Genomic DNA, 22,970 nt, shown 5'->3' with positions numbered 1-22,970 from the left:
GGTCGGCAGCTTCTCGTCTTGGGATTTGCTGGTGAGTGAGGTGGGAGATGGAGGCTGGCCAGGCCAGGCACGCCGCATGCTATGCACAGTGCGCCCCCAGGTAGGAAGGCTGCGTCTGGGCTCCAGGCGTGCCAGTTCACGGCCAGGGAGGAGCAGCCCTACAAGGGCCCCTTGAACTGGTTGCCAGCCAGGTGCTGCTGGATGGAGGGCTTGGAGCTGGCGGCGTCTCCCAGCTTCCTCCAGACCACGTTGCACATCTCGCGGCCGATGGCCTTCTCCTTCTCGCTCATGTCCTCCTCGCAGCTGTCCTGGAGCTGCCGGTCCAGGTTCTCGTGCACCTCCAGGACCTTCATCGCATGCACAACAGCCTCGGGCTTCTGTCCGGCAGAGCTGTAGCCGGAGGAGGCAGGCGAGGGCAGCTCAGGCACAGGGCAGGCCGGGCCATTCGGCAGGGCGTCCTGGCAGGGCGGCGGCAGGGCGGCGAGCTGGGGAGCCTTTCCGCAGTGTCCGGAACTCTCCGGGGCCCGCGGGTGCCGGGAGCTTGTCACCCTCCAGCAGCTTCACCTTGCACTCCCGCTGCCTGACGTAGGTGGACGATGGATCGTGCAAGCCACTGGGGATGCTGCGGTGATGAGGCGGCGCTGAGAGACCGTCCAGGGACCGGCGCGTGACTCCGGCCTTGAGCGCCCGGGAGGCAGCAGCGCGGGTGGGACGTGGTGGTGGCGGTGCTGGTCCGGGCTGCCGCCGCTGCCAGCACCACAGGTGCTGCTCCCGTCGCCCATGTCGTGGGTCCCCGCGCCCGCCGCGCCGCCCGCCAGCGGCCCGCTCAGGCTGGCCTGGCTGTCGATGGAGCTGCGGGAGCCTGCGCCGCTGCTCGCCCAGCAGCCGCACCAGCTCCTTGCGCTCCAGGTTCTCGCGCAGCAGGGCCTCCTGGCGCACCTCGAGCTCGCGCAGCTTCTGCTGCGGGCGGGCCACCTCGTGCCACACGGCGCCGGCGTGCGCCCCTTCTGCCGGTCGTCGTCGAGGAAGCAGCAGAGCTGGCGCAGCTCCTGGTCGTCGTCCTGCAGCCGCCGGTTCACGTCCTGGAGGCCGCGGATCTCCAGCAGGTGCTGCTGCAGCCGCCGGTTCACGTCGCACATCAGGCAGCCGCGCTCCAGCGTGAGGCCCACCCTCTCGCCCTCGGTGCGCCTCGGCCGCGGCGCCAGCTCCTCCTTGCTCCAGGGCAGCAGCTCCTCGTCCAGCACCTGGCTCAGCTCCTCCTCCGCCTCCTCCGCCTCCTCCGCCTCCTCCTCCTCCTCCTCCTTCTCCGCCGCCGCCGCCGCCGCCGCCGCCGCCGCCGCCGCCGCCGCCGCCGGGGCTTCGCCATGGCGGGGCCCTCACCGCGGCATCGCCCTCGCCGGGCCGGCGCTCGCCGGGCCGGCGCTCCCCGCGCCGCGGCTGCGATGGGCCGGTCCACGCGCGGGCCGGTGGGCGGCTGGGGGCGCGTGTGGCCCGCTCCGCGCCACCTCCCGTGCCCTCACGCAGCACCCGCTGGGCCGCCGGGGAGCCCGCCTGGGGACTCAGGAGCGGGGACGGCTGCTGCGTCAGCGGCCGCTGAGCCGGGCTCGCCACGCTGGGGAGAAGCCCGCCCCCGGCCCCGCTCCCGAGCCCCCCTGATTATCTGTAAGACACTAGTTAAAACAAGGAACATGAATATGATGAAATACAGTGTAGCATACAAAAATAAGGTAGCTCTACTATGTGACTAAAATAATAATATACAATACATAATCTCATTAAAATTCTACACGTCTATGATACTTGGGACACATTTAGATATGCAGGGTAGATATGCAGATATTTGGCAGTATATAGAACAAAATTCTTCTGGGGACTAGAATCATGGTTATAAAGATGAAGTAGGGAGAAAATTTCAAGTTCTGTACTTGAACTGTAACATTTGTTTTCTTACAGCCAGCAACCGTCACATTCAAAATAAAAGAAATTCCTAGAGGCATTTAAAAAGGAACAGAATACCTCCCAAGGCAATAATAACTTTCGAATGGAGTGGAAGTAACCACTCCATTCAAAACCAAAACTTGGCACCTGTGTTGTGGCGTAGCAGGTGAGGCTGCTGCCTGTAATGCTGGTATCCCATGTGGGTGCCAGTTCAAGTCCTGGCAGCTCTACTTCTGGTCCCGCTCCCTTAGGCCTGAGTGCCTGGGCCCCTGCACCCTTGTAGGAGATCCAGAAGAAGCTTCTGGCTCCTGGCTCCCGACCGGCTCAGATCCAGCCATTGTGGCCATTTGGGGGGGTGAGCTAGTGGATGGAAGAGCTCTCTCTGTGTCCCTCCCTCCCTCTCCCTCTGTAACTCTGCCTTTGAAATAGATAAACAAATATTTCAAAAACAAGCAAAAAATCCAAACCCGACTCTTGGGGCCGGTGTTGTGGCAGTGAATTAAGCTGCTGCCTGTTAACGCCAGCATTCCATATGAACACTGGTTTGAGTTCCTGCTGTTCCACTTATAATGCAGCTCCCTGACGATGCGCCTGGGAAAGCAGCAGAAGATGGCCCAAATACCTGGGCCCCTGTCACCCATGTAGGAGACCCAGATGGACCTTCTGGCTCTTGGCTTCAGCCTGGTCCAGCCCTGGCTGATGTGGCCATCTGGGGAGTGAACCAGTGGATGGAAGATCTTTTTCTATCTCTGAAACTCTGCCTTTCAAATGAGAAAGAAAGAAAGAAAGAAAGAAAGAAAGAAAACCTTAAAAAATCACAAAAAATAAATATTATGCTTTTGATATGAGACACATGTAAAACTAAGTTATTAAGAAAGGTTGAGGAGTCAGTACTGTGGCACAGCAGGTTAAAGCCCTGGCCTGAAGTGCCGGCATCCCATATGAGCGCCAGTTTGAGTCCTGGCTGCTCCACTTCTGATCCAGCTCCCTGCTATGGCCTCGGAAAGCAGTGGAGGACGGCCCAAGTCCTTGGACCCCTGCACCCACGTAGGAGACTGGGAGGAAGCTCCTGGCTCCTGGCTTTGGATTGGCCCGGCTCCAGCCATTGCAGACATCTGGGGAGTGAACCAGTGGATGAAAGACCCCTCTCTCTGTCTCTACCTCCCTCTGGAACTCTGTCTTTCAAATAAATAAAATAAATCTTAATAAAAAAAAAGGAAAGGTTGAGGGGCAGGCATTTAGTGTAGCAATGAAGATGCTGCTTGGGATGCTCCCCTCTTATATTAGAGCTGGACACCAGCCCTGCAAGAACTTTTATTTTTAAGATTTATTTTATTTATTTGAAAGACAGAGTTACAGAGAGAGGTAGAGCCAGGGAGAAAGAGAGGTCTTCCATCCACTGGTTCACTTGCCAGATGGCTACAATAGCCAGAGCTGAGCTAATGCAAAGCCAGGAGCCCAAGGGCTTTGGCCATCTTCCGGGGCTTTCCCAGATCATAGCAGAGACCTGGATCAAAAGTGGAGCAGCCGGGACTCGAACCGGCACCCATGTGGGATACTGGCACTGCAGGTGACAGCTTTACCCACTATGCCACAGTGCCAGCCCCAAGGTGTCTTTTTTTTTTTAAGATTTTTATTTATTTATTTGAGTGGTGGAGTTACAGACAGAGAGAGGGAAAGACAGATAGGTCTTCCGTCCGCTGGTTCATTCCCCAAATGGCCACAACTGCTGAGCCACACAATTAGCTGAGCCAATCTGAAACCAGGAGCCAGGAGTTTCTTCCAGGTCTCCCACGTGGGTGCAGGGGCCCAAGCACTTGGGCCATCCTCTGCTGCTCTCCCAGGCCACAGCTGTGGGCTGGATCCGAAATGAAGCAGCCAGGACTGGAATCGGCGCCGGTATGGGATGCCGGCACTGCAGGCCAGGGCTTTAACCAACTATGCCACAGTGCCAGCCCCCAGGTTTCACTTCCAATCCAGATTCCTGGTAACACACACCTTGGGAGGCAGCAGATGATGGTTTAGGTCGTTGGTTTTCTACCCCCCATGTGAGAGATGTGGACTGAGTTGCTGGCTTTTGGTTCTGGCCTGGCCCAGCCCTAGCTGTTGTGGATGCCTGGGGAGTGAATCCGTGCATGGGAGCTCTCCCTCGGTTCCTCTGCCTTTTAAATGAAAATGCAAATTTTAAAAAGGCTTCAAACAACAAAGCCTTTTAGGTGAATGAAAACAAAAGAACATAGCACTGACAACGTTAATACAAGATAAAGTATTATGCAAGAACAAAAGCATTAAACAAAATAATTTCTAAAAAGGATTCATTTATTTATTTGAAAGGCAGAGTTACAAAGAGGCAGAGACAGAGACAGACAGAGAGAGACAGACAGAGAGAGAGACAGAGAGAGAGACAGACAGAGAGAGAGAGAGAGAGAGGTCTTCCAACCACTGGTTCACTCCCCAGATGGCTGCAATGGCCACAACTGTGCAGATCTGAAGCCAGGAGCCAAGAGCCTCCTCTGGATGTCCAATGCTGGTGCAGGGTCCCAAGGACCTGCGCCATCTTCTACTGCTTTCCCAGGCCACAGCAGAGAGCTGGATCAGAAGTGGAGCAGCTGGGACTCAAACTGGTGCCCCTATGGGATGCTGGCCCTGTAGGTGGCAGCTTTACTGGCTATGCCACAGCACTGGCCACAACAAAGGAATTTTTTTTAAAAAGTAACTATTTTTGAAAAAATAAACAAAATTGACACCCCATTGGCCCAACTAACTAAAAAAAGAAGAGAAAAGACCCAAATCAATAAAATCAGAGATGAAAAAGGAAATGTAACAACAGACACCACAGAAATAAAAAGAATCATCAGAAATTACTACAAGGACTTGTATGCCAGCAAACAGGGAAACCTATCAGAAATGGATAGATTCCTGGACACATGCAACCTACCTAAATTGAACCAGGAAGACATCGAAAACCTAAACAGACCCATAACTGAGACAGAAATTGAAACAGTCATAAAGGCCCTCCCAACAAAGAAAAGCCCAGGACCAGATGGATTCACTGCTGAATTCTACCAGACATTTAAAGAAGAACTAACTCCAATTCTTCTCAAACTATTCAGAACAATTGAAGAAGAGGGAATCCTCCCAAATTCTTTCTATGAAGCCAGCATCACCTTAATTCCTAAGCCGGGAAAAGATGCAGCACTGAAAGAGAATTACAGACCAATATCCCTGATGAACATAGATGCAAAAATCCTCAATAAAATTCTCGCCAATAGAATGCAACAACACATCAGAAAGATCATCCACCCAGACCAAGTGGGATTCATCCCTGGTATGCAGGGATGGTTTAATGTGCGCAAGACAATCAATGTGATACACCACATTAACAGACTGCAGAAGAAAAACCATATGATTCTCTCAATAGATGCCGAGAAAGCATTTGATAAAATACAACACCCGTTCATGATGAAAACTCTAAGCAAACTGGGTTTGGAAGGAACATTCCTCAATACAATCAAAGCAATCTATGAAAAACCCACAGCCAACATCCTATTGAATGGGGAAAAGTTGGAAGCATTTCCACTGAGATCTGGGACCAGACAGGGATGTCCACTCTCACCACTGCTATTCAATATAGTTCTGGAGGTTCTAGCCAGAGCTATTAGGCAAGAAAAAGAAATTAAAGGGATACAAATTGGGAAGGAAGAACTCAAACTATCCCTCTTTGCAGATGACATGATTCTTTATTTAGGGGACCCAAAGAACTCTACCAAGAGACTATTGGAACTCATAGAAGAGTTTGGCAAAGTAGCAGGGTATAAAATCAATGCACAAAAATCAACAGCCTTTGTATACACAGACAATGCCATGGCTGAGGAAGAACTTCTAAGATCAATCCCATTCACAATAGCTACAAAAACAATCAAATACCTTGGAATAAACTTAACCAAGGACGTTAAAGATCTCTACGATGAAAATTACAAAACCTTAAAGAAAGAAATAGAAGAGGATACCAAGAAATGGAAAAATCTTCCATGCTCATGGATTGGAAGAATCAATATCATCAAAATGTCCATTCTCCCAAAAGCAATTTATAGATTCAATGCAATACCAATCAAGATACCGAAGACCTTCTTCTCAGATCTGGAAAAATTGGTGCTGAAATTTATATGGAGGCACAAGAGACCTCGAATAGCTAAAGCAATCTTGTACAACAAAAACAAAGCCGGAGGCATCACAATACCAGATTTCAGGACATACTACAGGGCAGTTGTAATCAAAACAGCATGGTACTGGTACAGAAACAGAAGGATAGACCAATGGAACAGAATTGAAATACCAGAAATCAACCCAAACATCTACAGCCAACTTATATTTGATCAAGGATCTAAAACTAATTCCTTGAGCAAGGACAGTCTATTCAATAAATGGTGCTGGGAAAATTGGATTTCCACGTGCAGAATCATGAAGCAAGACCCCTACCTTACACCTTACACAAAAATCCACTCAACATGGATTAAAGACCTAAATCTACGACCTGACACCATCAAGTTACTAGAGAACATTGGAGAAACCCTTCAAGATATTGGCACAGGCAAAGAGTTTCTGGAAAAGACCCGGGAGGCACAGGCAGTCAAAGCCAAAATTAACTATTGGGATTGCATCAAATTGAGAAGTTTCTGTACTGCAAAAGAAACAGTCAGGAGAGTGAAGAGACAACCGTCAGAATGGGAAAAAATATTTGCAAACTATGCAACAGATAAAGGGTTAATAACCAGAATCTACAAAGAGATCAAGAAACTCCACAAAAACAAAACCAACAACCCAATTAAGAGATGGGCCAAGGACCTCAATAGACATTTTTCAAAAGAGGAAATCCAAATGGCCAACAGGCACATGAAAAAATGTTCAAGGTCATTAGCAATCAGAGAAATGCAAATCAAAACCACAATGAGGTTCCACCTCACCCCGGTTAGAATGGCTCACATTCAGAAATCTACCAACAACAGATGCTGGCGAGGATGTGGGGAAAAAGGGACACTAACCCACTGTTGGTGGGAATGCAAACTGGTCAAGCCACTATGGAAATCAGTCTGGAGATTCCTCAGAAACCTGAAGATAACCCTACCGTTCGACCCAGCCATCCCACTCCTTGGAATTTACCCAAAGGAATTTAAATTGGCAAACAAAAAAGCGGTCTGCAGCCTAATGTTTATTGCAGCACAATTCACAATAGCTAAGACCTGGAACCAACCTAAATGCCCATCAACGGTAGACTGGATAAAGAAATTATGGGATATGTACTCTTTAGAATACTATACTGCAGTAAGAAACAACGAAATCCAGTCATTTGCAACAAAATGGAGGAATCTGGAACACATCATGCTGAGTGAAATAAGCCAGTCCCAAAGGGACAAATACCATATGTTCTCCCTGATCGGTGACAACTGACTGAACACCAAAAAGGAAACTTGTTGAAGTGAAAGGGACACTATGGGAAACGGTGACTTGATCAGCGTAGCCCTGACTGTTAATGAACAACTTAATACATTATCCCTCTTAGTAGTTTTTTTGTCTGTTCTACTTAATATGACTGATTTAATTCTGTAATTAATACACAGTTATTCTTAAGTGTTGAAATTTAACTGAATTGTGATCCCTGTTAAACATAAGAGTGGGAATAAGAGAGGGAAGAGATATATAATTTGGGACATGCTCAAGCTGACTTGCCCCAAATGGTAGAGTTAGAAACATACCAGGGGATTCCAATTTAATCCCATCAAGGTGGCATGTACCAATGCCATCTCACTAGTCCAAGTGATCAATTTCAGTTCGCAATTGATCATAATGAAAGGACTAAGAGTCAAAGGGAGCACATAAGCAAGTCTAGTACCTGCTAACACTATCCGATAGAATAAATAAAGGGGAGAGTGATCCAACATGGGAAGTGAGATACTCAGCAGACTCATAGAATGGCAGATGCCCTAAATAGCACGCTGGCCTCAGAATCAGCCCTAAAGGCACTCGGATCTGGCTGAAAAGCCCATGAGAGTATTTCAGGCATGGAAAGCCAAGACACTCTGGCAAAAGATCTCTGTGAGTGAGATCTCAGTGGAAAGAACAGGTCTTCAAAGAAGGAGGTACCTTTCTCTGAAGGGAGGAGAGAACCTCCACTTTGACTATGACCTTGTCTAAACAAGATAAGAGTCGGAGAACTCAAGGGGCTTCCATAGCCTTGGAAACTCATGACTGGAGCATAGGGAGATTACTGATGCCATAGACAGGAGTGTCAATTGGTAAAGTCAACAACAGGAGTCACTGTGCACTTACTCCTCATGTAGGATCTCTGTCCTTAATGTGCTGTGCATTGAGATTTAATGCTATAATGAGTACTCAAATAATATATTTCACTTTGTGTTTCTATGGGGGTGCAAACTGTTGAAATCTTTACTTAATGCATACTAAACTGATCCTCTGTTAAAAAAAAAAAAAAAAAAAAAAAAAAAAAAAAAAAAAAAAAAAAAAAGAAAAGAAAAGAAAAGAAAAGAAACTATCAACTCCCAACTTGACTCTCACTGGGATTAAACATGACAATAGGTCTGATCTGATTTCATCATCATTAAAAAAAATCATCTATTATTTTTCACTTTATGTTTCTGTGTGGGAGCAAACTGTTGAAAGCCTTACTTAATGTATACTAAGCTGATCTTCTGTATATTAAGATAATCGAAAATGAATCTTGATGTGAATGGAAGGGGAGAGGGAGTGGGAAAGGGGAGGGTTGTGGGTGGGAGGGACGGTATGGGGGGGAAGCCATTGTAATCCATAAATCGTACTTTGGAAATTTATATTCATTATATAAAAGTTAAAAAAAAAATAAAAAATAAATAAAAAATTAAAAAAAAAAAAAAAAAAAAAAAAAAAATAAAAAGTAACTATCCAAGGTAAAATGCACAAATTAGACATAGTTCAGAATATGCATATATCAAACACCTTAGCGGGGGAAAATATAAGGCAACAAACAAAGCAAAAGCCTTAGAGGAGGCATATTAATAAGTGAAAAATGGTAGTTATTTATACTATCAAGAATGTCTGTTAGGAGCCAGTGTGGTGGTATCCCGGGAAAGTGACACTGGCATCCTATATGGGTTCCGATTCATGTCCCAGCTGCTCCATTTTCCATCAAGCTCCCTGTTAATGCACCTGGGAAAGCAGTGGGAGCTGGCCCAAGTGTTTGTCCCCTGTGACCTCATGGTAAACCTGGAAGAAACTCCAGGCTCTTGGCTTCAGGCCCTGGGCATTGCAGCCATCTGGGGAATGAACCAGCAGATTAAAGATTTCTCTCTCTGTGTCTTCCCTTCTTTCTGTAACTATGACTCTCAAAATAAATAAATAAAAAAAGAATGCTTGCTATATTTGTCATAGAACAAAATTACATATGATCTAAATTGCCTAATAAGTTCATAAATAGTGGAATGTCCACATAATTTAATACTATGCATATAAGTATAAAATACCCGTGTCTATCTATGTTTATATAGGTCTGGAAAGACAGTCTCCATATATTATTAAATGAAAATGCCAGTTAAAAAGTCACCATTCAGGGGATAATGATGTGCTAAAGCCAGGTAAGCCACTGCCTACATCCCATATGGGTGCTGGTTTGTGTCCTGGCTGCTCCACTTCTCCACTTCTGATCCAGCTCTCTGCTATAGCCTGGGAAAGCAGTGGAAGATGGCCGAAGACCTTGGGCCCCTGCAATAGCGTGGGAGACCTGGAAGAAGCTCCTGCCTCCTATCTTTGGCCTGGCCCAGCCCTGGCTGTTGCAGCCATTTGGGGAGTGAACCAGTGGATGGAAGACTCTCTGTGTAACTCAGCCTTTGGAATAAATAAATAAACTACTCTTTAACAAAAAAGTTCTTGACTTTGAAAAAAAAAGAGCAAAGGCCCTTAGGCTTTTTTTTTTTTTTTGACGGTGATACCCAATTTATTACATCTCAGTGTAAAAAGAGGGCTGGGGAGGGGGCGGCCGCGGGAAGCCGCGCTCTGCATTGTCGCTCCCCAGACCGCGGGGGCTGAGGATGCGCAGGACGCAGGAGGTCTTCGGTTTGGGACGGGTGGGCGCGGGCGATGCACTTGAACCAGCAGAGGGGCCGGGGCGGGCGGGGGTGAGGGGCTGCGGCGACACTACCATGGCAGGGTCCCGGGGACGGGATATTGCACTGAGCCAGGTGCGCGGGGCGCGGGGAGTTCCCAGCTCGCCCAGGTTGTACAGCACAGGAGTGCGGGCGCCGCCCACCGCTCGTGCTAGCAGCCACGGGGAGGAGCGAGCGGGGGGTGTCACCAAGGAGTTTGCAGATCTGGGAGTGGGGTCTTCGGGTTGCCTACTAGGAGCCGGGCTCAGCCGCCCCCGACAGAGAAGCCCCGCCTCTAGACGACGGGACCGCCCCTAGACGGCGGACCACGCCCCTCTGGGGAGGCCCCGCCCCCGGCGGCAGGCCCCGCCCCACCGGCCTCGCTCTGTAGCCTCTGACAAGGTCCCCAGAGGGTCTAGGCGTCTCCCGCTAGGGGCGTCCCTGGACGGAGGGTCTGGACGACGCCAGGCTGCGGACGCGGCCTCCCTGGTCCCTGTGGTCCCCCTGCCCCCGCCCCCGCCCCCGGGGACCTGGCCCAGGCGGGCTGGTGCTGATGGGGCGGGGGCGGGCCAGCAGTGTGATCTCCGTGCGCTCCGCGAGGACCCAGAGTAGTGGTACGCGGGTCGGCGCTCAGCGGTGGTGGGCGCTGGGGGCTCGGCCGTCCGCGTCCGTCCAGGGGCCGGGCAGCGCCTCCGGGCGGCGGCGGGCGCTGGGCTCCAGGTCTGGGAGTGCATAGAAGTTAAAAGTAGATGTCAGCGGCTGGCGTGTCCTCCTCGTCCGAGGCCTGGCTGGCGGGCTCCGAGGCGGCCTCCACCCCCGCGGCCGCCTCCTTGGGGACGATGATCTCCACGCTGCACGCGGGTTCCACCTGCACGGTGACCTGCTGCGGGTCCTCCTGGGGCTGGCCGTCGTGCCCCGAGGACTGCGTGCGCCGCCTGTACCGCGCGGTTGCTCCGATGTCTCCGACGGGGACTGCTCCGAGATGGACAGCGAGGTGGACGACAGGGTCGTGGCGATGGAGGCCGTCGTGGCTTCTTCCAGTCGGCGTTCAGGGCAGGAGGTCGGGCCGGCCTTCGACCTCCAGCGTGGGGTAGCTGTGGGCCCCCGCAGGTCTTACTGCGTGTCCTCCCGCTCGCTGGGGATCTGGCTGGCCGAGGCGGCGGCCGTGGGCCCCAGGGGCTTCACGGCCAGCAATGTGCTGCACCCCTTCTTGGACGGCGAGGACTTGAGGGAGTTCTTCCGGAAGACCGTGTTGCTCATGAACTTGAAGAAGCGCTCGGCATAGACGCTGGGGTGGTGCACGGAGACGGTGTCCCCGTCGTGGACAGCGCCTTCCAGGTGTGTTCCAGCTTCTTGATGAACCTGTAGGACTGCAGGATGATTAATGTATTCTGATTAGACCAATATGCACCTAACTCCCATTCCAGAGGGTGGAGTTATCTATTTTTTTCTGTGTCTTGAAACTTAGAACAGCACCTTATACTTACTGGGTACCTAATAAATGGTTATTGAACTAAACTGAGTTGACGAATGGAAATATTTAATTAAGAAACTTGAGTGAAGGGAAGGGCTGGCACTGTGGCATAGTAGGCTAAGTCTCCACGTGTGGCGCCAGCATCCCATATGGGCACTGGTTCTTGTTCTGACTGCTCCTCTTCCAATCCAGCACTCTGCTTATGGCCTGAGAGATCAGTGGAAGATGGCCCAAGTCCTTGGGCCCCTGCATACTTGTGGGAGACCTGGAAGAAGCTCCTGGCTCCTGGCTTTGGATGAGCCCAGTTCTGGCCATTGTGGCCATTTGAGGAGTGAACCAGCAGATGCAAGATCTCTCTCTCTCTCTCTCTCTCTCTCTCTCTCTCTCTCTCTCTCTGTCTCTCCCTCTCTCTCTGTATCTCTACCTCTCAAATAAATAAATAAAATCTTTAACAAAAAGAGTTATGGGAACTACTGATTAAATGGCATTTCAGATTTAACAACTTAAAATTATTCTAAGTAAAAACATGTAAATTAAAGTAATAAACAGCTAAGTTGTGGCCCCCAGAGTGGAATGCCACATGTGAGGCTTGCTCACCGGGAACCACGTGAGATTTCAGCTAGCCAGGAAGAAGTCTCCTATTGTCGCATGTCTGTGGGACAGCACAGCCTAAAATACAATAATAATAACAATAACAACAATAATAATAATAAATCCCAGTGGAATACAAGAGACTAAACTGCTCCAAAGACACAGGTCTCTTAAGGAGATGGCCTTCATTTAGCAAATCCACACCTCCCTTCTTTCATTTGAAGGACAGAACCCATGCCCCTGAGTTGAGCAAGGCCCTGGCTGCAGAGCTGGAGATACAATCTCTTCCAGCTACAAGACTGCATGGCCATGTCTCTTCCTCGACATCCCTTAAGGACAAAACTGCTTTAAGTCTTTCTCCAAATAATTAGCCAGTGCCATGGTTTCTGGCAAAGCCTGGGAGGGAAACAGTTTACTGAGTGTGTAGATCAATCAGGAATGGCAAATCCAAATACTCACCTCGCTTCTTCCAAGGGGGAAGTTACATGGCCATGCCATGGTCCTTCCAATGTGTTCAATTGTTCTCTATTCAGGGGCCCCAGCTCTGACTCCCAGACCTGCTAGGGCCAGAAGACAATGCTGGGACTCTCCTGGATCTCCTAAGGAGGACAGCTGGTTGATAAAACTGTTTTGCGGTAGAAAAAGCAAACTCTGCCACCACCAGAGGTGTCTGCAATATTTCTCTCTCTCTCTCTCTCTCTCTCTCTCTCTCTCTCTTTCTCTCTCTCTTTGACTTATTGTATTTATTTGAAAGGCTGAGTTAGAGAGAGAGAGAGAGAGAGAGAGAGAGAGAGAGAATCTTCCATCTGCTCGTTCATTTCCCAGATGGCTACAACTTCTGAGGCTGGGCTAGGCTGAAGCCAGGAGCCAGGAGCCTCTTCTAGGTCTCCCATGTGGGTGCAGGGGCCCAGGTCCTTGGGCCATCTTCTGCTGCTTTCTCAGGTCATTAGCAGGGAGCTGGATTGGAGGTGGAGCACCCAGGACTGGAACTGGCCGCTGTATGGGATGCTGGCACTGTAGGTGGCAGTTTTACCAACTATGCCACTGTGCCCATCCCTGTCTACACTGAAGCAGGCAATCTCTTTATGTCATAAATCCTTAAACTAAACAAGTAACTTCCACACATATTAAGTTAATCTTACTTTAGCCACTCAGAAACAGTTATCCAGGACTTATTATGTGCATAGCTCATTTTTTTTGAAAGGCAAAGTTAGAGACAGAGAGAGATCTTTGATCTGCTAGTTCAATGCCTAAATGGCCGCCCCAACAGCCTGAAGCCAGGCCAAAGCCAGGAGCCTGGAACTCCATCTAGGCCTCCCACGTGGGTGCCAGGGGCCCAAGTACTTGGGCCGTCCTCTGTTGCCTTCCCGGGTGCAGTAGCAGGGAGCAGGATGGAATGTGGAGCAGCCTGGACTCAGACGGATGCTCACAGGGGATGCCAGCGTCACAGGCGGCAGCTGAACCTGCTGTGCCACAATGGCGGCCCGCATAGCTGATTTTTAAAATTTATTTATTCATTTTATTTGAAAGGCAAAGAGAAAGAGAAGGACAGACAAGGACAGAGCTCCCATCTTTTGGCCCAAATGCCCACAACAGCTGGGACTGGGCCAGGCTTAGGCCAAACACTCTATGACTCTAAAGATCTTCTGAAGAAAGGTATCAACAATGTGTTGGTAGAGGCACATTAGAACTTTAAAAAGGAATTTACAAAATACTTTAAGATGAAGGAAATTGCTTTCTGTTTCCATTAGAAAAGCACCAAACAGGGGCTGGCATTGTGGTGTAGGGGGTTAAGCCACCATCTGCAGTACCAGCATTCCGTATAGTCACCAGTTCAAGTCCCAGCTGCTCCATTTACAAGACAGCTCCCTGCTAATGGCCTGAGAAAGCAGCAGAAGACAGCCCAGTCCTTGGGCCCCTGCATCCATGTGGGAGAACTTAGACTAGCTCTTGGCTCCTGGCTTTGGCCTGGCTCAACCCTGGCCATTGCAGCCATTTGGGGAGTGAACCAGTGATGGAAGACATCTCTGTCTCTCCCTCTCTCTGTGTAAATCAGCATTTCAAATAAATAAAATAAATTTTAAAAGAAAAAACTTTAAAAAGCACCAAACAGGAAAGAGAGATTCTGGGAAGAAGGTGACTTAAGCACATGTCCCTGACTTCTTCCTCCATGCTATTTATTTATTTATTTATCATTTGTATGTATCTCATAAATACAACACTATGTACATAGTAATTCTTCCCACTGTACCTGCCTTCCACTCATTCTCCCCTGCTTCCTGCTCCCTCCCATGTTTTATCTGAGAAAGAAAAAATAAACGAATGGCATAAAGAAAACTGAGAGAAGTGTTCCTCAACAGTCTATACAAGGGCTGACAGATCTTTTGGAACCCTCAGACATAACTATTACTTATGAGACATGATGATATCCTCCTTTTAATATACAAAAAGGAAGTGATTCTTGAGAACAAGTTTTACTATTAAGCTTCATGGTACCACTCTTTGGGAGACAGAAGTCCTTTGTGGGAAGTTAGTGCACAGTGACTCTTGTTGTTTATTTAACAAATAAGACTCTTATGCATAATATCAGTAATCACCAAGGCTCTTGAGATGATCTGCCTCCCCTATGGAAGCCTTTTGGATCCACTAGCTGGACAAGGCCATCAGCAAAGTTCTCTCCTCCCTTCAGAGAAAAGTACATCCTTCTTTGGTGGCCCCTTCTTTCCACTGGGGTCTCACCCACAGGGGTCCTTTATGCAGGACATCTTTTGCCCAAGTGTCTTGGCTTTCCATGCCTGATATGTTCCCCCTGGGCTTTCCAGCCAACCTAAAGTGCCTTAAAGGGCTGATTCTGATGTTGGAGCCTCCATGCTCTCTTTCTGGAAAATACAACACCCACAGCAGCCAGGCTGATGCGGCGGAAAATGCATCCAACTTTCTCTAAGATTTCTGGGCTGAAACTATTAAAGAGAAAACAAACAAAAAAAAAGTGTAAGGCCCCCATGCCCTGGGTTAATATCTTTCAAAGCCAAGGCACCAGCGGCAGAGTAAGACTCCCCAGCCCCTGTGGGGCTCAGCAGTCAGAAGCTTATGAATGTTTTCAGAAAGGAGGCCCAACTGTGCAAACGTGGGCACTTCTGGTCTGTGGGAAGAGGGCGACTTGTTTAATAATGAGAAGAAAGTAAATTAAAACACCTCTCATCTATCATATAATAAAGGTAAATTCAAGAGGGTCTGAGATTGAACCACTTAAAAATCTATAAAAATGTTATTAAAATTTTTAGAATAATATTTGTGCAATGTTGGAGTGGGAGAAAATCAATTGACTTCTGCAAAATGAATAAAATTTCTAATAACAAAAAGACACTATTAAGATCAGTGGTTCTCAACCAGGGGTGATTTCCCCACCCCCTTAGGGAGCATCTGCAACATCTGGAGACAGCTTTGACAGTCACAAGTGGGAAGGGATCAGGTTCTAAATATCTTACAATGCACTGACAGACCCTCCACCACAACGAATTAAATATCTAGCCCCAAATGCCTGATAGCCCTGACGCTTGAGAAACACTGATCTAGACAAATGACAGTTTGGGAAAAACATAATAGCAATTCAAATAACAGACAAGGTACCAAAAGTCAAGTGAAGTGAGTTCTAATAGTCTCTTAGTGGAGTCTTTTGGATCCCCTCTTTATAAAATCATGTCATCTGTGGTGTGAACCAACAGAAGGAAGACCTCTCTCTCTCTCGCTCTCTCTCTCTCTCTCTCTCTCTAACTCTGCCTGTCAAAAAAAAAACATGTCATTTTCAAATAGGCATAATTGGACTTCCTCCTTCCCAATTTGTATCCCTTTGATTTTTTGTTCTTGTCTAATGGCTGTGGCTAAACTTCCAGGACTATATTGAATAGCAGTCATGAGAGTGGGCATCCTTGTCTGGTATCAGATTTCAGTGGAATTGTCCTATTGGATCCAATAGGACGCTGGCCATGGGTTTGTCATAAATGGTCTTGATTGTGTTGAGGAGTGTTCCTTCTATTCCCAGTTGCTTAAGAGTGTTGTATTTTATCAAATGCTTTCTCTGCATCTATTGAGATAATCATGTGGTTTTTGTTCTTCAGTTTATTAGTGTGCTATATCACATTGATTTGTGAATATTGAACCATCCCTGCATACCAGGGATAAATCCCACTTGTTTCCAGGTGAATGATCTTTCTGATGTGTTGTTGGATTCAGTTGGCTAGAATTTTATTGAAGATTTTTGTGTCTGTGTTCTTCAGGGAAGTTGATCTGTAGTTCTCTTTCTGAGTTGCATCTTTCATAGGTAAAGAATTCTAACATGGGATGGCTCCATGGCTCACTAGGCTAATCCTCCACCTGCAGTGCCGGCACTCTGTGTTCTAGTCCCAGTTGGAGCACCTGTTCTGTCCTGGTTGCTCCTCTTCCAGTCCAGCTCTCTGCTGTGGCCTGGGAAGGTAGTGGAGGATGGCCCAAGAGCTCAGGCCCTGCATCCGCATGGTAGACCAGGAGGAAGCGCCTGGCTCCTGGCTTCGGGTCAGCACAGAGCATCGGCCGTGGCGGCCATTTGGGGGATGAACCAACGGAAGGAAGACCTTTCTCTCTGTCTCTCTCTCTCTCACTGTCTAACTCTGCCTGTCCAAAAAAAAAAAAAAGAATTCTAACATGAATTTTTTTCTTTCTGTACCTTAAAGATGTTGCTCCACTTTCTTCTAGCCTCCACTGCTTTTCTGAGAAATCTTCTGTTATGCTTATTTTCATTCCTTTGTACATAATGTGAACCTTTTTCTTCTGGTCACTTAAAAAAGTGTTGATTATGATGCCTTGGTATGATTTTCTTCATGTTTTTGTAATTATGGTGATTTGAGCTGCCTGAAATTGTGGGTAGATAGTTTGAGTCAAATTAAGAAAATTGTTGGCTATTATCTTTGTCAAATCCCCTCTTCCTCTCTCTCAGAGATTTTAACAGTGTGCATGTTTGGCCACTAGAAGGTATGCCATAGGTCACTGATGCTCTGTTCATTTTTCCTAGTCCTTTAACTCTGTTAATTTTGAATGATTTCTTCAAGTTCACTACTCTTTAATTCTTCATTTTCTGATCTATCTAGTGTATTTTCACCTAGATGATAGTTATCAAAGTTTAATTACTTGGGCCAGCACTGTGGCACAGTGGGTTAACACCCTGACCTGAAGTTCTGGCATCCCATATGGGCGCTGGTTCGAGACCTAGCTGCTGAGCTTCCTGTCCAGGGCCTGGGAAAGCAGTAGAAGATGGCCCAAGTGTTTGGGCCCCTGCACCCCCATGGGAGACCCAGAAGAAACTCCTGGCACCTGGCTTCGAATCACCCCAGCCCTTGCCTTTGCAGCCATCTGGGGAGTGAACCAGCAGATGGAAGACCTCTCTCTCTCTTTCCCTCCCCCCCCCCCCGTGTAACTCTGACTTTCAAATAAATAAATCTTTAAAAAAAGTTTAATTAACTTTTTTAAAAGAAAAACCTCCCATATATTTACCAAGCACGTTTCATTTTTCCTCTAGCTCTTCAATGTTTAGATTGGCATTATAATAACTGCTTGAATATTGTTGTCTAGTCGTTTATTACTGTGTCAATTTGGGGTCAGTTTGGGTGATAGTCTCCTAGGTATAGGTCTTATTTTCCCCACTCCCACTTCTTTATATGCTTGGTGATGAGTGGATGAATACAGGACATAGTTAATATTATCAGGTAATAAACATATTTGTATTGCTAAAGATGTGCTAGAATTTTGTTCTAGTTCATGATTTAATTATTTGAACAGTTTAATTTATTCCAGTCTTCTAAGATTCTTAAATTTTTGGGCTGGCTTTGTTGCATAGTGTTTAAGCTGCCGCCTCAGCACTGGCATCTCATATGGGTGCCGGTTTGAGTTCTGGCTGCCACACGTCCAATCCAGCTCCCTATAAAGCTCCTGGGAAGGCAGCAGAGAATGGCCCAGGTGTTTGGGTCCCAGTACCCACATGGGAGACCTGGAAGAAGCTCCTGGCTCCTGGCTCAAGTCTGGCCCAGCTCTGGCCCTTGCAGCCATTTGGGGAGTGAACCAGTGGATGGACGATCTCTCTTCTTTCTCTCTCTCTCTGTCTCTGTAACTCTGCCTTTCAAATAAATTAAATATAATCTTTAAAAAGTATTTTTTATTTGCTTGCTTGAGACTTCAGCAAACTGGCAAACTATGTTGAGTTCTGTACCCAATCCTCCATGAATTACCAAGTTCTCCATGTGTCTTGGTGAGAGCAGACGTTATTTGCAGCCCTGGATTTTTCCCTGGGGACGATTCTCTTTCTAATCCTTTTGGGTAGTTTCCCTTGGCCTCAGTGGTTTCCCCACACGCATACCCTGACCTCTGCTCAGCCGTATACTCGGATCTGTGTGCCTGCACAGTGCTCTTTGTGTTCAGCTTTCTCTCAGGCATTCTGCTCTGGGCATTCTCCAGTTGCCCCGGATTGTGGGCAGCTGTGTTTCTTCAACCTAGACTCCCGAGCTCTGACCACACTCTCCCTGCCTGGCCTCGGCCTGGAAATTCTCTGTGCAGTAACCTGGCACCACTGTAGGGCTTACCTTGTTGGTTTCCCATCTTTCAGGGACCACTCTTTGTTGCCTAGCAGCTAGGGACTTAAGAGCCTCTTTGTGTGTGTGTGTGTGTGTGTGTGTGTGTGTGTACATTTTCTCCAGCTTTTAATTATTTCAAGCAGGAGAGAATCAGTCTCTTCCCTGCCATCTTTATTTTTATTTCTATTTATTTATTTATTTATTTATTTTTTTGACAGGCAGAGTGGACAGTGAGAGAGAGAGACAGAGAGAAAGCTCTTCCTATGCCGTTGATTCACCCTCCAATGGCTGCCGTGGCCGGCGCGCTGCAGCCGGCACACCGCGCTGATCCGATGGCAGGAGCCAGGAGCCAGGTGCTTTTCCTGGTCTCCCATGGGGTGCAGGGCCCAAGCACTTGGGCCATCCTCCACTGCACTCCATGGCCACAGCAGAGAGCTGGCCTGGAAGAGGGGCAACCGGGACAGAATCCGGCACCCGACCGGGACTAGAACCCCGTGTGCCGGCGCCGCAGGCAGAGGATTAGCCTATTGAGCTATGGCGGCGCCGGCCCCTGCCATCTTTATTAAGACATTCATCCAATTAAATTCAGGCTCATTCACAGGAGTACGGATTGAGGTTTGCTCTAACCCGGAAGGGGTCTCCTTAGCTGTGTCTTTTCTTGCTTCTGCCCAGTAAATGAGCTGGTCTGTGATTCAGCCTGTATCTCCGAAGCTACCAGTCCCTTCTTAATTGCTTTTTTTCACAAGCCTCTTTGTTTTCTGAGTTCCCTTAGGTTGCCAACTGCCTCACACTCTGTTACAAATGAAGTCAATTCATTTGGGATAGGCTTTGGAGCTCTGCATGTCATACTATTTTTAAGGGTTTTATTTATTTATTTGAAAGAGTCTCTCTCACACACACACACACACACACCCCTTCCATTTGCTGATTCACTCCCCAAATTCCCACAACAGCTAGGGTGGGGTCAGGCCAGAGCTAGGACCCAGGAACTCCATCTTGGTCTCCACCATGGGTGGCAGGAGCCCAAGTACGTGGGGCACTTTCTGCTGCCTTCTGGGGTGCATCAGGAGGGAACTGGATTGGAAGCAGAGGTGGACTCAGGTCTGTGCTCTCTGATAGGGCCACAGGCATCCCAATGGTAGCTCAGTCCATTGTGCCACGACAGCCAACCCTAGTGCCCTCTATTTTATGTACTGCCTTTCCCCCTAGGGAAAATCCTCTGAGCTTCGGTTCTAGGGCTGGGAGTGGGGACAGTGGCAGCTTGTCTGAGTGACAGCCCTGCATCAGGAGTTGGATATGGTTGGGTGGTTGCTTCTCCCAGTGTAGAACCTCTGCTTTCCGGAGAAGCCGGAAAAGGGGGGGGACTGGGGGTTGAATGTCCCTGTGTTCACCCAAGGCAGAGCCTCTGTTCACAGTGGGGGCAGGGTGGCAGAAGAGTGCCCCCAACTATTGCCACAGTCACTGGGAATTCAGCCTTGGCGGCAGGTAGCTGGGCTGGGAAAGAAATGCTGAGTCACTCCTCCTAGGAGGATGCCACAGCCCCTGGCGTGGAGCCTCATGGACACAGTGCTCTGTTCTTGGCTGCACACACCTGGGTGGGGTTTCTGCCACCTCGGGCTGGCAGCGGGGAGGATGGGACAGGCCATGGCTGAAATGCAACAGACATCCCCTGTTCTTGTCAAATTTCAGATCGTTTTATACAAATGTTTACTTGCTGTATGCCCTTAAGACTATTTCTATACACACACACAAATACTTCAAAAAGGGCACAAAAATGAAATCTAAAAATATTGATTTTGGTGCAAAAATTGTTTTGAAACCCATGCATTTGAGGGGCCTTCAAAAAGTTTATGTAAAATCCATAGTATGAAAAAACCAGGCATGGGATTAAAACGTTTTTTGCACCAAAACAAACTAATATTTTAATTCTATTTTTGAGGAACTTTTAAGCATGTCTGAAATACTTTAACACACACACACACACACACACACACACACTATTGCTGTCCTGGAGATGGAACATGTCTCTGGCAGGTTTTGTTTCTATATTTATTTATTTTATTTATTATATTTATTTATTGGATGTGGGCATCCCTAATGGTATCTTTATTTGAAAGGCAGAATAACAGAAAGTGAGGGGGGAGAGAGAGAGAGAGAGAAAGAGAGAGAGAGAGGTCTTCTGTTTGCTGCTTCACTCCCCCAAAGGCCTCAACCTCTGGAGCTGGATTAGGCTGAAGCCAGGAGCCTGGAGCTTCTTCCAGGTCTCCCACCTGGGTGCAGGGTCCCAAGAACATTGGCAGCTATTGCTGCTTCCCCAGGTGCATTAGCAGGGAGCTGGATCAGAAGTGGAGCAGCTGGGACTTGAACCAGTGCCCATATGGGATGCTGGCTCTGCAGGTGGCAGCATTATAGCACTGGCCACCCCCTCCCCTGAAGGTTTTTTAAAAATTTACTTATTTATTTGAAAGGCAGAGTTACAGAGAGGTGGAGGGAAGGAGGGAGGGAGGGAGGGAGGGAGAGAAGAGAGAAAGAGAGAGAGAGAGAGAGAGAGAGAGAGAGAGAGAGTCTGTCTTCCATCTACTGGCCACAGTGGTTGGAGCTGGGCTGATCTGAAGCCAGGAGCTTCTTGCAGGTCTTCCACATGGATGCAGAGGCCCAAGCACGTGGGCCATCTTCCACTGCTTTCCCTGGCCATAGCAGAGAGCTGGATGGAAAGTGGAGCAGCTGGGACTCGACCTGGTGCCCATATGGGATGCCGGCACCACAGGTGGCAGCTTTACCCACCATGCTGAAGCACCGGCCACCTCCCCCCATGGGTTGTAAAACTCTGAAGTGGATGCCCAGCTGCAGTTTACACTGTCCTCCACTTCAGGGAGAGGTAAGGAGAGAAACTTCAGGGAATCAAACCTCCCACCTTGTGTTTTATTATGTTTATTTGAAAGGCAGGGAGACAGAGATAGAGAAAAAGACCCACAGAGATCTGCCATCTGCTGGTCCATTCCCCATATACCCAGGACAGCCAGGGTTGGCCAGGCTGAAACTAGGAGCCAGGAGCCAGGAACTTAATCTGGGTCTCCCACGTGGGTGACAGGGACCCAACACTTGAGCCATCACCTCTGCACCTCTAGAGTGGGTAATGGATCCAGGACTCACACCAACATTCTCTGATATGGGATATGGGCATCCCTAGTGGCATCTTAACCACTATACCAGATATTCACACACATACCCCATCTTGTTTTAAAATTAGAACGTTTTCTTTACTAGTCATGCATTAGTTCATAGAACAAAACCCTGGTTACCTTGAATTTTAATTTTCTTAGTCCTTCTGCAGTAAACAACACTCCCACCCAAGTGGCCAAAAATGTCTCTAGCGACCAGGTTTAGGATCAGGTTCATGGTCTCAACCTCAACAGAGAACTGGGGACCTGAGAAACCCAAGCTGTTTCTAAGCTCTCTTTCTGCACTCACGCCACCTGGTGGGCAGTTTCTGCATAGAGCATCTTGGCCAGGGATTGTCTTTGGTGGTCTCTGGCACCACTGCTCCCTGTGCCCCACCCTCCCCAACAGTGTGGAACATCTCAGCCTGGTGCTGTGTAGTAGTCAGACCATATCTCACTTTGGTGAGGTGAGTTTTGACCCAATGAGTATGACTGTCCTTTACAAGGAACCAGACTTGGAGTGGGTTAGCTGAGGGAATAGTCACCCGCCTGTCTGTGGCCACAGGTGCTGCTGGCTAGCACTTCCCCAGTGCTAGGTCAGGGTGGGGTTCAAGGTGGGCATTGAAGGTGTGTGCCTCCTTCAGTAGTATTCCTTCCAGGTCAGTATCTACAGTTACCATCATTGTTTTCTTCTTGTTCCCCATCTCAGCAGATTGTGCTGGGTGTCACAATATCGTCCTTGCCCAGTTTGCAGGACAGCAGTGGGAAGAACAGAGGCTGGATTGGGGTTTTGTTATTTTACATCGAGACCCTCAAAGGACAAAAGGCAGTCAGATCTCTCCTTTGTTGGGCTTCCTGCCATTACAGATTTATTTTCTTTCCTTTCAGTGAGCAGAGAGTGATCACCTACAAAATATGGATTCAATTATTCCCCCTGGACAGTGTTCTTCCCGCAGAGAGAGCATCTACTGGGATAGGATCCAGTCACAGATTCCCCCAGCTGAGACATTTATTTGCTGCCAGGCCAAATTGCCTGAATCTGTGACCCAAGGGTGGACAGGCTTATTGTCCCCAT

The 22,970-nt window shown here is 48.3% G+C and overlaps 1 pseudogene; it reads right to left on the bottom strand.

Moving 5' to 3' along the window:
* Positions 1 to 158: 158 nt before the first annotated feature.
* Positions 159 to 10,129, bottom strand: LOC138847469 (coiled-coil domain-containing protein 85C-like; annotated as a pseudogene).
* Between the last annotated feature and the right edge of the window lie 12,841 nt (positions 10,130 to 22,970).

The sequence above is a fragment of the Oryctolagus cuniculus genome, chromosome 21 (genome assembly GCF_964237555.1).
Source record: "Oryctolagus cuniculus chromosome 21, mOryCun1.1, whole genome shotgun sequence".
In the NCBI taxonomy this organism is placed as follows: domain Eukaryota; kingdom Metazoa; phylum Chordata; class Mammalia; order Lagomorpha; family Leporidae; genus Oryctolagus; species Oryctolagus cuniculus.
This window is presented reverse-complemented; position numbering and strand designations above follow the sequence as displayed.